Source organism: Papaver somniferum, chromosome 1 (genome assembly GCF_003573695.1).
Source record: "Papaver somniferum cultivar HN1 chromosome 1, ASM357369v1, whole genome shotgun sequence".
In the NCBI taxonomy this organism is placed as follows: Eukaryota; Viridiplantae; Streptophyta; class Magnoliopsida; order Ranunculales; family Papaveraceae; genus Papaver; species Papaver somniferum.
This window is the reverse complement of record NC_039358.1, coordinates 127014484-127033087: the sequence shown is the minus strand read 5'-3', so window position 1 is coordinate 127033087 and position 18604 is coordinate 127014484. Positions and strand designations below refer to the sequence as shown.

Genomic DNA, 18604 nt, shown 5'->3' with positions numbered 1-18604 from the left:
TCATAAACACCCTATACTATTTTAAACACCCGTTGGATGATGGGGATAGACCAATGACCGACACCCCCCACCATCTTGCATTATCACATCCGGTCAGAAATTTTGAAGCCTGTGTCTACAACACTTTCATACTGTTCGGTTTACACAAGCATTATTTTAGACTGTGTCGAAGACAGGACTCAGCCCTTATATCATATAAAAGGAGTCCTCTGTAAAGATAATTAACACACCACAAGTCTTAACATCTTGTTTAATCCCTACTTCTAATCTTTTATTTGTATTCTGCAATATGGATCATACGTCAACCCCGGAGGAGCAAAAAGCATTTATAGCGTCGTGGATCGCAGTAAGGTCAGTTCCAGTTGTATAAGGAGTTGAAAGAGATGTAGATACCTTTTGGCCATCGGTTCATAACCATTTTGTTACAAACTTTACGAATCCTAAGCAAAGAACAACATTTGATGTAAGACATCATGTTAGAATAATACTAAGGCATGTTAGGATGTATGCTATCATCCAAGCCAAGCTGCTCAGAAGACTCAGATGTAGTTCTATTCCAAATAATATCGTAAGTATATTTTGCTTTCATTCCTTATTGGTATAACATTAGTTTTGAGGACGTAATTAATGGTTTTATCATTCTCTGCATGTAGGAACGGATGACGAAAGTGCGGTTCCGAAAAGAAAATGATATTAAATTTGAGTTTTATGAATGCTACCTTTTGTTGAAGGACGTCGTGGATGACTTCAACTCGTTGATAATAGCAAGGCGCATGGGGTAATGTAACATCACCGTTCTTATTGGTTTTGTGGGTATACCTCTTGTAAACCCTCCCGAGAGTCCGCTCGGCCGCTAGGGACACCTACCGGTTTAAAGGATTGTTGTCTGTTTATTATCGTTGAACTTTTATATCGTTTCGCCGTACGTGTACTAATTTCAAATTAATGAAGTAAATCATATTATGTTTCAAAACGATTTAATTCTTACTAGACATTGTATCCAAAAAATATGTTTGGGGATAAACAACATAGTCATCATTTAAAATTTTCCAATTATTTTATCCTGAATTACTTTTTCAGACAAGGTTAACTGTGCAGGATAAAATAAAGGAAAGGATTTAAAGTGTCTGACATCTGGGTGGTTTTTATCGGGTTTTCACCCCACTTGCAATACAAGATAAGCCTTACACATCATCGCTACATGAAAGGACTGTTACAGAAGGTCCTCTATAAAATAACTTCTTCGCCATGCTAAATAATAGTGAAAAACATAAGATATTATAATCCATCTGGTTACATCTTCTCCCGGAATATTATTTCTTCTCGTCAATTTTATCTGGCAACTACACAACCCGAAGAATGGCTAGGTATATCGTCGAAGAGGATGTTGCAATCACAAATGCGTGGGTAAGTGTTGTTACCCTTCCCGAGGTTGACCATCACAGGGTTCCGGCTAATACGTTTTGGAGCCTCGTATTCGAAAATTACACACAACAGTTCACAAATATTCATCAAAGAACAACTTTTGCTATAAAGAGTAGGCTTGGAGTAATAAAAAAATGGGTGAGGGTTTTCGCTCGTTACCAGAAAGAAATTTATATTGCCCATAACCGATCTCCACTATGGACAGTTGAGAGGCTTGTAAGCAGTTTATCTTTTTACTCAGACCACTTATATTTTTCAACAAAAACAGTTACCAACTTATGATTTTTTTTTGTGTAGGAGAGATATGCAAATGGGAAATACGCTTGGGATACAGGAAAAGAATTATGTTTTATCAATGCTACCTAATCATGAAGGCTAACATCCCGGAACTTAACACGATACAACCACCACAAAATCATCCTCAAGATGGAGTGGAAGATTAAAAAACCCGCATCAATGACATGATAGTAATGGTTTTGTGGGCATACCTCTATGTAAACCCTCACGAGACAAAACTTGTCCGTTATTGCCACATAACGGTTTAAATGCTTGACGCACCTACTATGTATTGCCTAGCATTCGCCGAAATTTATCTAAGAATAAGATTCAATAATCGTTTAGAGGCCTTTATTCATTCAATACATGTAGCCCTTAGGTTAATATCAAATTATTTATAATGGTGTATGTTTAACCAATTCTCACCCTGATAGAAAGTATACGCACATAACTTGTCGTATAACCTGCGAGTGTAAACTGGGTGTAGAAAAAAAAGGTCAAACAAATATATATCCAGCGCGCAAGTTGTAACCGCGTATTAGAATGACGCAATTTGGATCAACGTGGCACGCTGTTTGCAACCGCGTGCGGAAGAATATTTCCAAAGAATATTCTTTTATACGCGGTTAGGAACCGCGTTTGGTGCTTTTTCCACACGCAGTTTCAAATCGCGTCCCCTGGTTACTTCCATCTTGGATCCAAGCCACACGCAGTACTCTCTGGGAAGCAAGGCTACTATTCATCCATAAACGACACTTCTACAGGGAAAAATCTTGGATCCTGGATCCCATTAGAGCCAGCCTAAGCCAGATTTTATATATCATGTTTCCAGAACGTGCAGCGCTGATTTCCAGCGCACCTGTCCATTGCCATCCTTTTGAATAAGTTTCACCGCTTCAAGTTTTATTTCACTACTTCTTCCTAAATCAATTTTGGACGACCTTTTCCTCTTTCCGTTCCTTTTACACGCCTTATAATCCCGGTGCTTATTGATGCGTCTGGAGGTCTTCTTTGGATATGTCCATACCATCTCAATCGATGTTGAATTTGATGTTGAATAAGCATCTCCCTAGTCGGTAAGCATCTCCCTAAATGGTACTACCCCAAGTTTATCCCGTATATTCTCATTCCTAACTCAGTCATGTCTCGTGTGGCCACAGGTCCTCATAGCATACGCATCTCCTAACTGTTTTGACTTTTAGTAGCCCGACATTCTGCGTCATACAACATACGCAAGTTTGATCGTCGTCCTATAAAACTTGCTTTTGAGATTTTTCAAGAGTTTTTTTATCACATAGGATGTCAGTTGCTTCTCACCATTTCGTCCACCCAGCTTGAATCCTGTGGACAGTGTCTTTTTTCCATTCCACCATCACCTTGGAGCATCGATCCCCGATATCAAAGGAGTCTTTCCTAGGCACTAATTGCCCGGATAAAAAGGTATCCCTGTCATTGAACCATCAAATAAAATTACATTGCCACGTATTGAATTTTAGAAGGCACCACCAATTATGGATTTACAAATAAAAATATTTTACCCATCACCAGTTATTTGTAGATATTTCCTTGTCCACCAAAAATACACTTTTTCAAGATTGACCATCAGATAAAAATATATGGCCACGTATTACAATATAAAATACACCACTAATTCTAGATTTAGATGCTTAACTTGAAATACAATCTAAACAAATCAAAATCTTTTACCCATCACCAATTATTTGTGGACATTGCTTTGTCCACTAAAAATACAATTTTTGTCGTGGAAATCGCTAAATGAAAGCTTACCCGCCCATCCATCACCATCTTCCATCGAATTATTATCACTAGTATACACCTAGGTGGAAATGCAGGGGATACCAAATACACCCAACTTTTTCTCTCGGCGGGCCGTATAGACAAAATTTAATACAATTGCGAGTAGACCAACTTAATGATCCTTGACAATATGTATATAGAGTTATTATCTCAACATCTACTCAATCAGTATGTAATATCCAAGATCAATCTAGTCGTATCAAAATAATTCAATCGAAATTCTGCCAAGCGATTAAACTTGTTATCTATCTTTCAAGATATGATTTCTACAAGAAACTAGTCTCGTAATCGATTACAATTAAGCGGACGTATCTACTTAGATTGAGTAAGTACAAATCTATGTAAATCCAATTATAAATATAAACAATATAATGTGGAAAAGGAAAAACACAAGACACCAGAAATTTTGTTAACGAGGAAACCGCAATGGCAGAAAAACCGGGGACCTCATCCAGATTGAACACCACAGTGTATTAAGTCGCTACAGACACTAGCCTACTATCAGACTTCGGACTGGAATGTAGTTGAGACCGAATCCACTCTCCAAGAGATTCAGTTACATTCGCGCTCCTTACGTCTCTTAAACCTCGCAAGTGACTACGCACTTGATTCCCTTAGATGACGTCCCTTACTGAAAAAGCGGGGGTCTAACAACCACACCAAATATTTCGCTTAGCAATCTGTATGGACAAACTCCAATATACTTTTAAGAGAATCAACTAGACAGTCAGACTCAATCTTAACAAAAGTATATCAAAGAGTTATATCTCTCTTTCTCGATTCAATACTTACTCAAGCAAATAGAAATCTGCGAGTGTAATTGAATACAAGAGAAATCACTTGAACGTTACCAAAGAATGTTCAAGGATCAATCAATTTCAATCAACAACCAAGGTTGTATTTCCCAATTGATCGATTCAACGCACAACCTGTGATATTTCAATTATATAACAAAATATAATGCGGAAAAGAAATAACACAGACACCAGAAGTTTTGTTAACGAGGAAACCGCAAATGCAGACAAACCCCGGGACCTAGTCCATATTGAACACACAATGTATTAAGACGCTACATACACTAGCCTACTACAAACTAACTTCGGTCTGGACTGTAGTTGAGCCCCAATCAATCTCACACTGATCCAAGGTACAGTTGTGCTCCTTACGTCTTTGATCCTAGAAGGATACTACGCACTTGATTCCCTTAGCTGATCTCACCCACAACTAAGAGTTGTTACGACCTAAAGTCGAAGACTTTAATAAACAAATTTGTATCACACAGAAAAGTCTACGGTAATAGATAAATCTGTCTCCCACAGAAATACCTATAAGTTTTTGTTCCGTCTTTTGATAAATCAAGGTGAACATGAACCAATTGATAAACCAGACTTATATTCCCGAAGAATAGCCTAGTATTATCAATCACCTCACAATAATCTTAATCGACTAGCGAAACAAGATATTGTGGAATCACAAACGATGAGACGAAGGTGTTTGTGACTACTTTTCTATCTTGCCTATTAGAGAAATTAATCTCAATCCAATCTTACGATTGTACTCAAATACGATAGAAACAGCAAGATCAGATCACGCAACTACAGAGAAAATAGTTGGGACTGGCTTCACAATCCCAATGAAGTCTTCAAGTCGTTAACCTACAGGGTCTCGATAGAAACCTAAGGTTAAAGGAGAATCGAATCTAGCTTATACAACTAGTATCACACAAGAGGTGTGGGTATTAGGTTTCCCAGTTGCTAGAGTTCTCCTTTATATAGTCTTTCAAATCAGGGTTTGCAATCAATGTTAGATTAGTAACAAAGTATTCAATATTCACCGTTAGATGAAAACCTGATTAAATTCAAGCTAATATCTTTCAACCGTTAGATCGAATTTAGCTTGTTACACACAAATGAAATGCACGTTTATTTAGGTTTGTGTAACCGTACCCAAACATGTACATTTAGTTGGTTCAACAGTAGTTAACCAAATGGTTAGCCATACGAGCACTTTCATATCAACCATATTCATCTTAACCATAACTAGTTCAAATGACTCAAGAGAACTAGTTAGAGAGTTGTAATTGCTTAGATCTCATAGAAGTATATAAGACACAATCGAAGCAAAAACGATTTGATTCACTCAAACCAATTCATGAACTTTATAACCACGGTATGAAAGTATGCATTCTTTAGTTTATATAAGTTTAAGTTTACGAATAATCGTTTTTAGAAACTAACCCACTTAAATATGCATACTGATGCGCAGACTTAAGTACCCGGAATAAGTTTGTTTTCAGTTCACAAACTCCAGCAGAAATTCACGGAATGTGAACTTCCGACAATGCACGTACTGGTACGCGGACTTTAGTTCCGGTTTTTCTGAGCAGCAAAGTACGCATACTTTGGTTCAAGGAATAATGACTTACACACGTATGAGTTATCACACAATATTTATATCCTTTCAAGGTTATATTCTAAACCCTCATTTCAATCATTGAAACATTCTTTGAGGACGTTATATAGTTGTTGTTCACAAGCTATTTTTCGTCAAAGCGATTTTCAAGTAATTGAAACTAATATGACTTTCATCACTAGTAAAGATGAACTTGGCCAAAGTGAAAGCTTACCAACACATATTTCGAGAAATAGATAAGCGAGATAAACTCGGCTCGAAATAGCAAATGTGTATAATCATAGTGTATATAGCAATACGACTTTTGCCTCAAGATAGGAGATAGAGTAGATAGACTTTTGAGTGATAGATAAGTTCAAGTCTCCACATACCTTTTAGTCGATGAAGTTCCACCAGTTCCTTGAGTAGTTCTTCGTCTTTGTATGATGATCGCCATGGAGTCTAGAGCTCAACTACACTTTCTATCCTAGTCCGAGACTTAGCTAATAGTAGACTAGAAATCACTAACATTGACAAACATGCTTGAGATAACAACGCATGCGAGTTAAACCGAGAAATGCTCTAACAATCTCCCCCTTTGTCAATTTTAGTGACAAAACTATCAATACATATGGAATACAAAATAAATACATAAACTTTTGTAGCTTCTCTTCCACATGCATGATCTCCTTGGTTCTTCAACATTACTCGAAATCTTCGTCACTTCCAAGTACTCCAATGATTCCAAAGGTTGTAAGTTTAGCATCATCGTTGTTGAAAATACGTAGCAATAACAATGAGAAAACAAGAGTTCTCAATCATTGTTACACAGTGCATAGTATTATTACACAGCATCAAAGTTCAATTGTATCACAACTTCGACAACTATACTATGGTGATATATAGCACTCCCCCTTAGTCAATACTCCATCTCACATGGAAACCACTTCCCCTTACATAATAATCCGAAAACCATATGTATTTGTAGTGTCAACAACACATTAATTCTCACCCTTTTTGTCAATAAAATTGGCAAATGTACGAAAACTAGTGGGATCCTAATGAAATTTTCATAGAGACATTTCATGACCAAAAAAAGCACATATCAATTTTTTTAGATGTCATCATATAGCCAAAGCTAAATGCATTCATCAAGGAGTTTATAAAGATACAATATAACCCCTATAATATTCCACAGTCGCACTCCCCACAAAGATTTGGCAATTAAGCACAAGTTCAATTAAGAACTTTCCCCCATAAAATGTCATTGTCGAAAGAACAACAAGAGCGACCTTACTTTTATAAGAAAAGAAGGATTTCTTTAGACATAACTGAAAAAGTGGGGGTACAACAACCACACCCAATATTTCGCTTAACAATATGTATGGACAAACTCCAATATACTTTCTAGAGAATCAACTAGACAGTCAGACTCAATCTAGATAAAAGTATATCAAAGAGTTTATATCTCAATCTCTCGATTTGATATATACTCAAGCAAATAGAAATCTGCGAGCCTTCATCAAATACTAGAGAAATAACTTGGATGGTACCAAAGACCAATATCCAAGTGTCAATCAATATAAATCAACAACCAAAAGGTTGGATATTCTAATTGATTGAACAACGCACAACCTGTGATATTTCAATTATATAACAAAATATAATGCGGAAAATAAATAACACAGACACTAGAATTTTGTTAACGAGGAAACCGCAAATGCAGAAAAACCCCGGGACCTAGTCCAGATTGAACACACACTGTATTAATCCGCTACAGACACTAGCCTACTTCAAACTAACTTTGGTATGGACTGTAGTTGAACCCCAATCAATCTCACACTCATCCAAGGTACAATTATGCTTCTACGTCTCTGATCCCAACAGGATACTACGCACTTGATTTCCTTAGCTGATCTCACCCACAACTAAGAGTCGCTACGACCTAAAGTCGAAGACTTTAATAAACAAATCTGTATCACATAGAAAAGTCTACGGTTATAGATAAATCTTTCTCCCATGAATATACCTACGAGTTTTGTTCCGTATTTTGATAAATCAAGGTGAACATGAACCAATTGATAACCTGGACTTATATTCCCAAAGAACAACCTAGTATTATCAATCACCTCACAATAATCTTAATCGACGCGGCGAAAGAAGATATTGTGGAATAACAAACAATGCGACGAAGATGTTTGTGACTACTTTTTATCTTTCCTATCGGAGATATCAATCTCAATCCAATCCTTACGATTGTCATCGTACGATAATGTAGATGGTGAATTTTCGACAAGGGATAAAATCGTAAACTCATAATTATACGAAGCTCTGATCCAGCAATCAGATGTGAGTATCGAGACACGGGTCTCTCATCGAATTCTCAACGGAGAGTACTTTCTCTCATAGTACATGTAGATATGTAGTTTCACGACTGGACAACGGCATATCTCATGAATACTGACTACTTTCAGTGATTATTTCTATATAGTATCACGAGATGGACGGCTCCTAGACAGCTTGCTCTGCTAGTATAGAGCGATAACGTCTTCAGGAACAAACAACGAGTTTACCCTGACTATATAAAGGATATGACTTACCGACAAGCTCATATCGGGATAATTAATGCTCCTAGACAGCTTGCTCTGCTAGTATAGAGCCACAAAGTTAATTATTCCTAATTACAATTGCTCATATTCCAATGTCGAATCCACGACTGGTCCTATGGAATGGCAATAACAATTGCTCCTATTCCATGGTCGAATCCACGACTGGTCCCATGGAATGGCAATAACAATTGATCATATTTCATGGTCGAATCTGCGACTGGTCCCATGGAATGGCAATAACAATTGCTCCTATTCCATGGTCGAATCTGCGACTGGTCCCACGGAATGGCAATAAACAATTGTTTTGATTCTATGATCGAATCCACGGCTTGATCTCATAGAATAACAATAACTATATTATCTCATTACTCCGATTTCATGATCGAATCCACAACTGGTCTCATAAATGGTAATAGATAAATTTTAATTACTCTGATTCTATGGTCGAATCTACGATCCCATGGCATGGTAATGCTCACTTTATTATTATGAATTCGTAGTCGAATCCTCAGCTGATCCTATGAATTAATAATAAACATTTTATTACTCAGTTTTGTGAATTATTCTCCACTGAATTCCACAATTAGTAATAAATAATCAACAACCGGGCGTCTGAGCTACCACTAAGTAAGCCCCGATTCAAATGGTGAAAGTGTATTCAACGACGATACACTAACAGTCACCGCACGAACGAGTATTTCAAAATACAACGAAACGATGAACCTATGCAAAATAGGGAAGAAAATAATAAATAATTAAAAATATTGACCAAGGTGCTGGGTACACGGACACACGACCTACCGACCGTGCCGTGGTCAGTTCCACGCCAGTTTTATATTTTTAATACATTTTTATTATTTTCCATGATTCGATGAAAATTCTCTCATCTGATCAAATCTCCTTCGTCTCGAGGAAGCTCCTCGGTTTCATGGTACTTCCATAAATCCATAACAAATAATATAAAATTAAGGAAAGGAGTGTGGGGCGTGACCATGGGCCAACAGGCCATGCCTTGGTTCAGCCGGCCCCACACCCCACGGCTCCTTATTATTTTATTAATATTATTATTATTTCTCTAATTTCATGAAAAAACTCCTTGATTTCATGGTATTTTTTGCACAAATCATCATATAATAATAAAATAAAATAAAATTATTAAAACGTGTGGGACCGGGCCACTACCGGCCGGCCATGCCCTAGCCGGTCCCACACGCCCTTTGCTTTATTATTTTATTATTATTTATCCTATTTTTCCTTGAATTCATCAAATTCCTTGATTTTATGGTATTTTTCTCAAATTAGGAAAAATTCCCTCAAATCGTCAAAAATACCTAAAAATATTTAAAAAATTATGGAAAACTCGTGGGACAGGTCCATAGCCGGCCGGCCATGCCTCTATGGTCCCACACGCCCGTGTTTTTATTATTTTTATATTTTGCTTCCATGAACTCATGAAAAGTCCTTCAATTCATGGAAACTCCCTAAATTCATCAAATTTCTCAAAATTCATGAATTTTTCATAAAATCATCAAAATATCATAAAATTAAGGAAAAGGCACCACGGGACCGTGGTCACGACCGGCCGACCATGCCTTGACCACGGAGGTCCCACGCCTCCTCATTCCTTATTTTATAATTATTTTTCATCATCTCATGGTGTTTTCCTCAGTTTCATCGAAACCCTAATTTTGGCATATTTTCTCGAATGGATGCTCAATTGCACGCCAGAAAATATCAAAATTCTCAGGACTGAGACGCGGACGCCTTGGGGACACGAGCACACTATCTTGACCGACCAATATTGGCTCTTTGGCTCACGGAAGCCGGTCCCATCAATTTTCACAGTTTTGACCTAATTTGCACAATTGCTCGTATTAGGTCCAAAACTCTTCCAAACACTTTGAATTTTCATGAAGTGATCGTCAGGCGGTCACGTGACAACCTTGGGCCGGTTTCATGACTCCATGGTCGGTCCCTCACCTCGTCATAATTAATTAGGTTTTCTCACCTAAGGCTCAGACGAGAATTTTTGAATAAATGATTAAGCCAGCATTTAATCATTCTTCCACCAACAAATCGTCAACTCTTCAGGAGTTCTTCGTATTTGCTCACGTGAGCATATGGAGACTACATGGTTGATCCACGGTCCCATATAGTCGCTCCCTCCTTCGTCCTATGGTTAAACTTCTGACGAACCATGAATTGATCATTAATTGATCAAATTAAGGTTTCTGAATCCAAGGATAATCATTCCATATTCCAACCTTAATAATTTTACGACGGCCTCGTGGTCATTCATTTTATTAATTATGCTCGGTTCAACGACCAGTATTCTAATTAATATTTTTGGTACGCTGCCAACAATCCATCAGATGAGCAACACATGCTCAGACGATCAAATATTCAACAATTCATCACATGAGCAACACTTGCTCAGATGATAAATATTTGCTCAAACCAAGAAATATTGGTTCAACAATCAATATTCAACGGTCCATCGAATGAGCAATACTTGCTCACTTCATCGTAAGCACTATACCTCTGTCTCATGACATGTTCAATTCATGAGTTTCAGAACATCATGTTCAACTCAGCAACTACATGGACTCATCGTCCCATCAAACCACGAAGTCATCAATTGACTAACATACCACGAGACGTCAATCGTGTCACTTTGGGGGGATATCACTTAGGGTTTTGGTCTGGCGGTCTACGGCACGTGTGTTCAAACACACGATGGAATGTGGGCAAGTCGTGCAATCAGTTGAAGGAATTCACGAGGTAGTGGGTGGAAAATCGACCAAGTCTCCACACGTTGAGCAACTGGTTTCAAACACGATCTCCACTTCCCCACTCCTTGATTCCATCAACTGTCACACTTCATGGGGTCATGGTGTCTAAAAATTCCAGTAATATAAATAAGTCTCTGAATCATGATTGAATCATCAGCATCAACAGTATCATCAATCTCACGTCTCATCGACAACACGAGATCATCAACTCATCAATTGAGCAACTACTCTCAATTGAGAAATTCCAATCATTCAGAGCTTATCATATTCAGAATTCATACACCCACAATCTTTGATTACCATTGATTCCACACATTTCCCAGCTTCCCTCCTACAGATCAACCCATCCTCTCTTGTGACCAAATTTACTCTGGAACGGTCATTGTCTTGATTTAGGCCGGAGTACTACAGATTGATCTCGCGAATCTAAAGCACCCCCTTTGCAGCGGTGCATCTGTGTGAGGTTTAACATTTCGCTCGGTTCGAGGAGTCTCCTCCGTACGGTCATCTCCTCAATTCCTTAAAAACAAGCAAATCGTTTTTCCCCATCTACAGATTGGCGACCACAGTGGGAGATCTTTCTCTCGGTTGGAATCTCACAATTTCACAAGATGGTTGATCTCAGGTCAGGTTCAGTTACGAATCCTAACGCAAACCGTGCTAGCACTAGCAACAACAACAATCAGAATATCCCGGAGACAATTCCGACCTCCAACATTGATGGTGGTGACATTAATCCTCCTCACGTTGAAGGTCATCCACTGTCCGGACGACACCCTGAAGAAGTCAGAGGAAATCCACCACCTACCATTGCTGATCTCATCGAAGTGCAAGAGACTCTTGCAAAAAATCAAACCGATATGGCTACAACACAGAAGGATCTATTTAATCAACTGAAGGCTCTCACTAATACAATGTCAGAGAAGACCCGAGGAAAAGGAAAAGAGAAGGAAAAACCCTCAGACGCTGATCCTGAGGTAATCTCGATTCATACAGTGGATGATGATGAAGCCCGCAAAGTTGTAGACGGTCCATCAGTGAAGGAGTCCTCAAACTTCATCACTCGGGAAGATTTGTAACGCCTTCTGGAGAACCGTGGAAAAGACAAGACCCCACATGTCCATCGTCACCAGCCTCCACACCCTTCTGCTACGCAAAAGATTCCTCTTCCAAAAGGTTATATCTCTCCAACCTTTACTTTGTACGACGGAACCGGCAATGCTCGGGAACATGTTTCTCGGTTCCAGGAAGCTTTGGGTGAACATGAGCGTAACCATGTTGTTCGCCTCAAAGAATTTTAAAAATCCTTGAAAGGCAGAGCATACACCTGGTACAACAACATCGCACCAGGAACTATCAACAGTTGGGGAGAAATGGTTAATGCTTTCTATAGGAAGTATTTCTTCGTTTCAGAGCAAGTTACCCTCTTTGATCTCGGAAGGATGTTTCAAAAGAACAACAAACATCCTAACGACTACGTGAAAAAGTTCAGAGTTCAAGCGTTGGATTGCCATGATCCGAATGTCACAGAGCAGCAACTTGTAGACTTATGCATCGACGGAATGATTCCAGTCTACAGAGCCTTATTGGAGAATCTCAGGTTCCAGACCTTCTCAGAACTCCATGAAGCAGCCAAGAGATCAGCAACTACTGCGCCCGCTTTACTGGAAAGAACAAAAGCTACAAATGCTGAAGAACCGCGAGACACTTGAGGTAGCAGACGTCTGATCAATAATCAGTAAAACCTCTAGCCTTCCACAAACACTGTTGCAGAAGGGAGCAAACGGAAAGCCAAACCGCCGCGAAAGCATAACTTAGCTCCTTCAAAAGCACAAAGGAAGGATAATCAAGATGCACGAGCCTCTGACCAACGCACAAGAGTTCCTGATCAAGAAGCACCTGAATTTCCTTTTTCCATTGAAGAGGTGACTTCCACAGGTTCGTAAATCATCCCACAAGCGACTGCGGAGTTTTAAAGCACATTTCCAAAGAGAAGGTTGATCCATAATATCTTCAACTGGGGACTGAAGAAGTACACAAGAATCCTCTCCTAGTCAGAACCTTTACACTCTCTGAACAACCTATCAAAACGGCAGTTCAATCCTTGGTCGAATGTGAATTGCGTTATTTGTCGAAGGCACAAAGGAGAGACATGCTCACAGTACTTAACCACATCGTGTCAAGAAGTCCATTCCGAAAATACTTCTTGAGCCTCCATCCACGGACCAAGAGATGTACGACTGGGGACTGCTTACCATAGTTAATCTCATAAGAAACGAATTTGGAAGAACGTTGATCGGTGCTTACACCGCCATCAACAACATTCCACCGAAAACCATCGGATCCACATGCATCGCTCGACAAGAAGATACTCATGCTCCATCTCAATCAGATACCCTGAAGGAGCGCTCAGAAATACTTATGGCTACATCATTCTCAAAGTGAACATAAGTTCAACCTGGACAGAAACCAAGTTTCACATAATCAGGAAGATCCAGGATATGACATGTCCTTCAGACGAGCGTGGATCCACGATGAAAAGATGGGTACTTACAAAGCGCCTTTGGTTACACATCTCTCAAACGAAGAAAGTTCTGATCCAGAAGATTTGACGGACATTCCATCATCAGAGTACTTTGAGGAATTTCGACGAGGTTGAAGCAAGAACCTGCAAAATATGCATAGACATTCATCAAGAGGTTCCGCGCTCAGGCAAGTCTCATTCCATGTCTATGTCATTTATTTACCCACATGCTATCTTAGCATGGGGACTTAATTATGCTAGCAACTCTACAAGACGTTATGAATGGTAGCTTCACCGCATTAGTATTTTACCAAGTGGTTGAATCTGACGTTTCTCCGAATCAAGCACTGAAATATTCATTACTGACGTCCAAACATGGCAAAGAACACTTTGGCGTTTCTCCTGCTAGTCCATGTGTTCCACAAAATCAGAAAGCTCTAATGTCTGCACAAGTGTCGAATCCCACTACTGCAACGAAAGGGATGCTGAATCAACAGAAGATACTCCAGGGCCGAGACGATCAAACCCCTAAGATATTCGATGCTTAAGGAATATACGCTTCAACACTCAAGCATCTAAAAAAGCTATCAAATTGTACTCCCAATCAAAGAGTACAGCTTCAGCACAAATATCTCGATGATGACACATTGATTCAACACCAGCACGATCAAAGTGTAACTAAACAATAAGTCTTCATTATCCCATGATAAGACTTCTGAAGCATATGCAACATCATTCATACATGGATGGCACTAACTCCTTCAATATATACTGGGAAACCTGAGGTGATTCCGTGAAACTTCATCAACGGGTTTTCTCTACATCACAAGCCCCTGCATGATTGAGGAACTTTTCGCTTCACCAATCACATCCAGTATGAAAACTGCTGATGCTATCTACCGCAACAATGTTGACTCACTGAAAGCCAGATCGTGGTAAAGTTATGCTTTCAGGAGCATTCAGGTTGAACTCTCAGTACACCTTCATCTTACGGACGCTCAACTCATCAACTAGTTCATGAATGTAAAAGGCTCACTGGATGAAGGAGCAAAGTTTATATCATAATCATGGTTCTAGCCTTTTCGGTCTTTGGAGCAACTTCAACCATGGTATCAGCATCAACAATAATCTCTAGAGGAACACCATCCATGATCTCAGCATCGACAAGGATCTCTGGAGCGTAATCATTCATGGTTTCAGCACCAACAACGGTCTCAGGAGCAACATCCTCAGGGCTTCATCAACTAATCATTCTCTGAAGTGTTACACATGAAGCGGACTTCTCTAAGACCAATGATTCATATCAAGATGTGCAGACCTGATAACATGCTCACATGAAAGTCTTCCCAAAGCTGGCACGACTGGTGGGCATAATCCAAAGTTCTACAAGATGTTCTCATCACCTCTATAAATGAGATACAACACACTCCAGGCCATGGGTTTGCAAAAACGTACTAATGGGTGAGGAATGGGACAATGCTTCCTCAACAAAAGATGTTTCTATGTTCTACAACATACCAAAAGGGCGCATCAATCGGACATACGAGCTAGAAAGATACACATTTACTGTCAGGTCTATGAAATCTGAAAATTTGCACGGGATTACAAGTTATGAAAGTGCATACTTTATTGATTGCCCTAGACATCTCCAAACTTAAGCATTCTGGTTGCATATGATTCCTCCGTCTCTTAGCTTCGAAAGTTGGGGTCAATCGTCAGATTCCGACGTCGTATGAGGTTCCTACAGCTTCCTGAGCGTACAACATGCAAACAACAATTTTTAGACGGGATTCATAACTTCCACAGTCGATCGGTGTCCACCAGGTCCTTCCGCTAAATCCTTCATCAAGGTACCTCCAACTTCGACCACCTAGGTCTTTACATCAATTTTTCTACCTGGGTCCTCTCTAGGTCTCACCAGAAGAAGGGAAAACGAAAGGGAGAGACTTAAAAAATACTGGGGACTGACGGTCCACTTGTCAAGACGATCGATTTCACAATCCAAAACCGATCAAGAAATCAAGACCAGAATAAAACCTCACATCTCTCAGAAGTCCAAGGTTCAAGATATCATGGAAAGAAAACTAAAGAAAGTCAGCAAAATAAGATTTCTGCTTTTCTTCATCCATCTTCTTCAACACGACATCACTGGTGGTGAAAGAAGTGTCACCTTCCACCGCTTTCCTTATAGCATCAATCTTTTGACGAAGCCACTTCAGATTGAAGCCAAGTTCTTCAGCTTTCTTCAAGTTGTACTCCCAATCAAAGAGCACATCCCGGGTGACAGTATTTCTAGTTGTGATGCGTATATCATTTATAACACGCAATATGGCTTCTACTTGCCTCGTCAAGAAATAACTATGCTCCGGATCCTTGGTAACGACGATGTGCCCATACATCTTCCACGGTTTCTCGTACAAGCCTGCATATCCAATGAGAACGCTGAATCCGCCAACTAGTTCAGGATACGGTAGTGAAGCATCGAACGGAGGATCAAAAGCAACTCCTGCACTTGGATATTCATGTACCAATATACGGTTCTCAATTACTGGAGCAGCCTCCAGGGCAACAGTTTCTTCAGTATTCTCTACTGATGTTTCGGGTTCTTCTATCACTGAAACAACAACAATCTGAGTTTCCAAGACTTCAATGACAACCTTCTCATGGCATTAAAGTGCAGAGATGGTTGTATCTTCATCAATAACTCCAGGGCAGTTTGAGTTATCCTCATTGGTTTCAATATCCTCAACTTCGGTATTTGACACCTAATACGAAGATTACATGAGGTTAGAGTCATTTAAGCTCCGAATGAGATCATAAAATACATCATACAATCAATCCAACATTATCAAGATTAATCTTTATACACTCAAGGCACGAGCAAATAGCATGAAAGTCATGAAAATACGTTTTACGGTAACCTCGTCTGAAGAAACTGTACTCTTCCCTGTACTAAAAGACGAACTGGGAGCAATCTACGAGGAATCTGAAGATGGGTTATATACCATTCTCTTCGTATGGATGTCATCTACAACGTCTCCAAATTTCATAACAATCCGATGAACTAGAAAAGACATGTGGCTAAAACATGGAGCAACATGCCATCTGAAAAAGTTCTGAAGGTCTCCTGGAAGTTCACTATTTCGCCTTTTTCAGACCCTAAACATGCTCAAACTTCAAATAGATTCTTTGCTAAAGCTTTGTAATTTCCTGGGCTTGAATATACATATGCAAACCGCGAACCGACTTCGGACGAAGATTCTACAGCGTTTCTAGTAAAATCTGAAGTCTGAAATTTTCCGGTGACGTATTTCGGCAAAGTTATCCATAAATTCACATGCATTTTCATTCAGTCATTCACGAATCAGCGATATCATACTTCTTTGCAGTACAGGAGATATACTTACTAAGGGAGTCTCTAAATCATTTGAAGGCTCGACGATGCCAGAATCTCCGTTGACAACACCGCTATCTCCATTCAGTTCGGGATTTCGGGAATTCTCCATATTCCCATCTCCCAAAGAAGAGTGTGCTTCATCAACATGATTCTTATATACAATGATTTCTTCCTGGATTCATCAACAAAAATTATTATTATTCAAGGAGATGACGCGATCACCTGCACGAAAGAGATATTTACATCGACTTCTTCATCGGATTCCCGAATTGTTCGCCTGGGAACAAGTTGAAGACCGTCAATCGATGGAGAAAAGGTCTGAAAAGAAATAACATAACCTTGGTCTCGTGATCCTAATTGCACGGGCAGGAAAAAGTCATGACACAAGGAGCGCTAACAACTCACCAAAGAAACGGTTGGGGACTGCACGTCATTTGCTAACATCCTGTAGTTCTTACTTCTTGGTGCTCCGCCCCGAAGACTTTCTTCCATTTCCGAGGAGTCTACATTGATCTGAAACCTCACTACATGATCATCCTGTGGTATAGTTGATGAAATAACCAGGAGTACAACTCAGTATGAAGGATCTCTCACCATCACTCAGAGGTCCCAGAAGTACCATTTCTTGAAGTTACACCCGCGGAGATGTCATCCCTAGAAACATCGTCTTTGAAAGTGGCATCATGGGAGTCAGTCATTCTTGCAAAGGGGATGTGACAGATGCATAACATTCAGTGCATCATTTATACAAAGCGCAGGATTCAGCAAAACAACGAATCATGGAATAAAGATGCTCACATCAGCATCTGCAAAAATGGTAACTTTCAACTCTTACCTGTTTACGATTCCACTAACAGTACATGAGTTAATACTTCAAATCTTGCTCGTTCCTTCAAACCTGCTAAGACGAGCAAAATTCTGACATGATTTTCACAAAACCGTGAACAACCCACGTAAATTTTACAATGTGAACATTCAATGGTTTCTCAAAATCTGGACAGACGTCCATTCTACGATTGTGAAAACTCACATATAGACATTCTCTCACCATGTATGGTTGTCTACTTTCAACAATTGTTCAAAATCAAAACATTGATTTTACAAAATATACTTTAACGTGAAACTCACGTGAATTTGAAAAATATATATTTTTTGCTCCTTCACGCGAGCATCCACCTTTGAAACAAGAGTTTATTCCACTTTGTGAGATCTCACATATTTTAAAAATAAAATTTTGTTTTTCGTGAAAGCTCATAGACAAAATTTTTATCATTAGACTCAGGTCTATTTTATTGTTTCTTAAACTAACGAACGAACGAGCGTCTGCGCTAAAACGGATTCCTTTCTTGGTCCCGACCCACGAATCCTAACC

General features: G+C 39.3%; 1 long non-coding RNA gene across 1 annotated transcript; it reads left to right on the top strand.

The window, feature by feature from the left end:
* Positions 1–289: 289 nt before the first annotated feature.
* LOC113332623 lies at positions 290–973 on the top strand. Its single transcript, XR_003351624.1, has 2 exons — positions 290–568; positions 654–973. It is a non-coding gene; the product is annotated as an uncharacterized LOC113332623 (long non-coding RNA).
* The last annotated feature ends 17631 nt before the right edge of the window (positions 974–18604 follow it).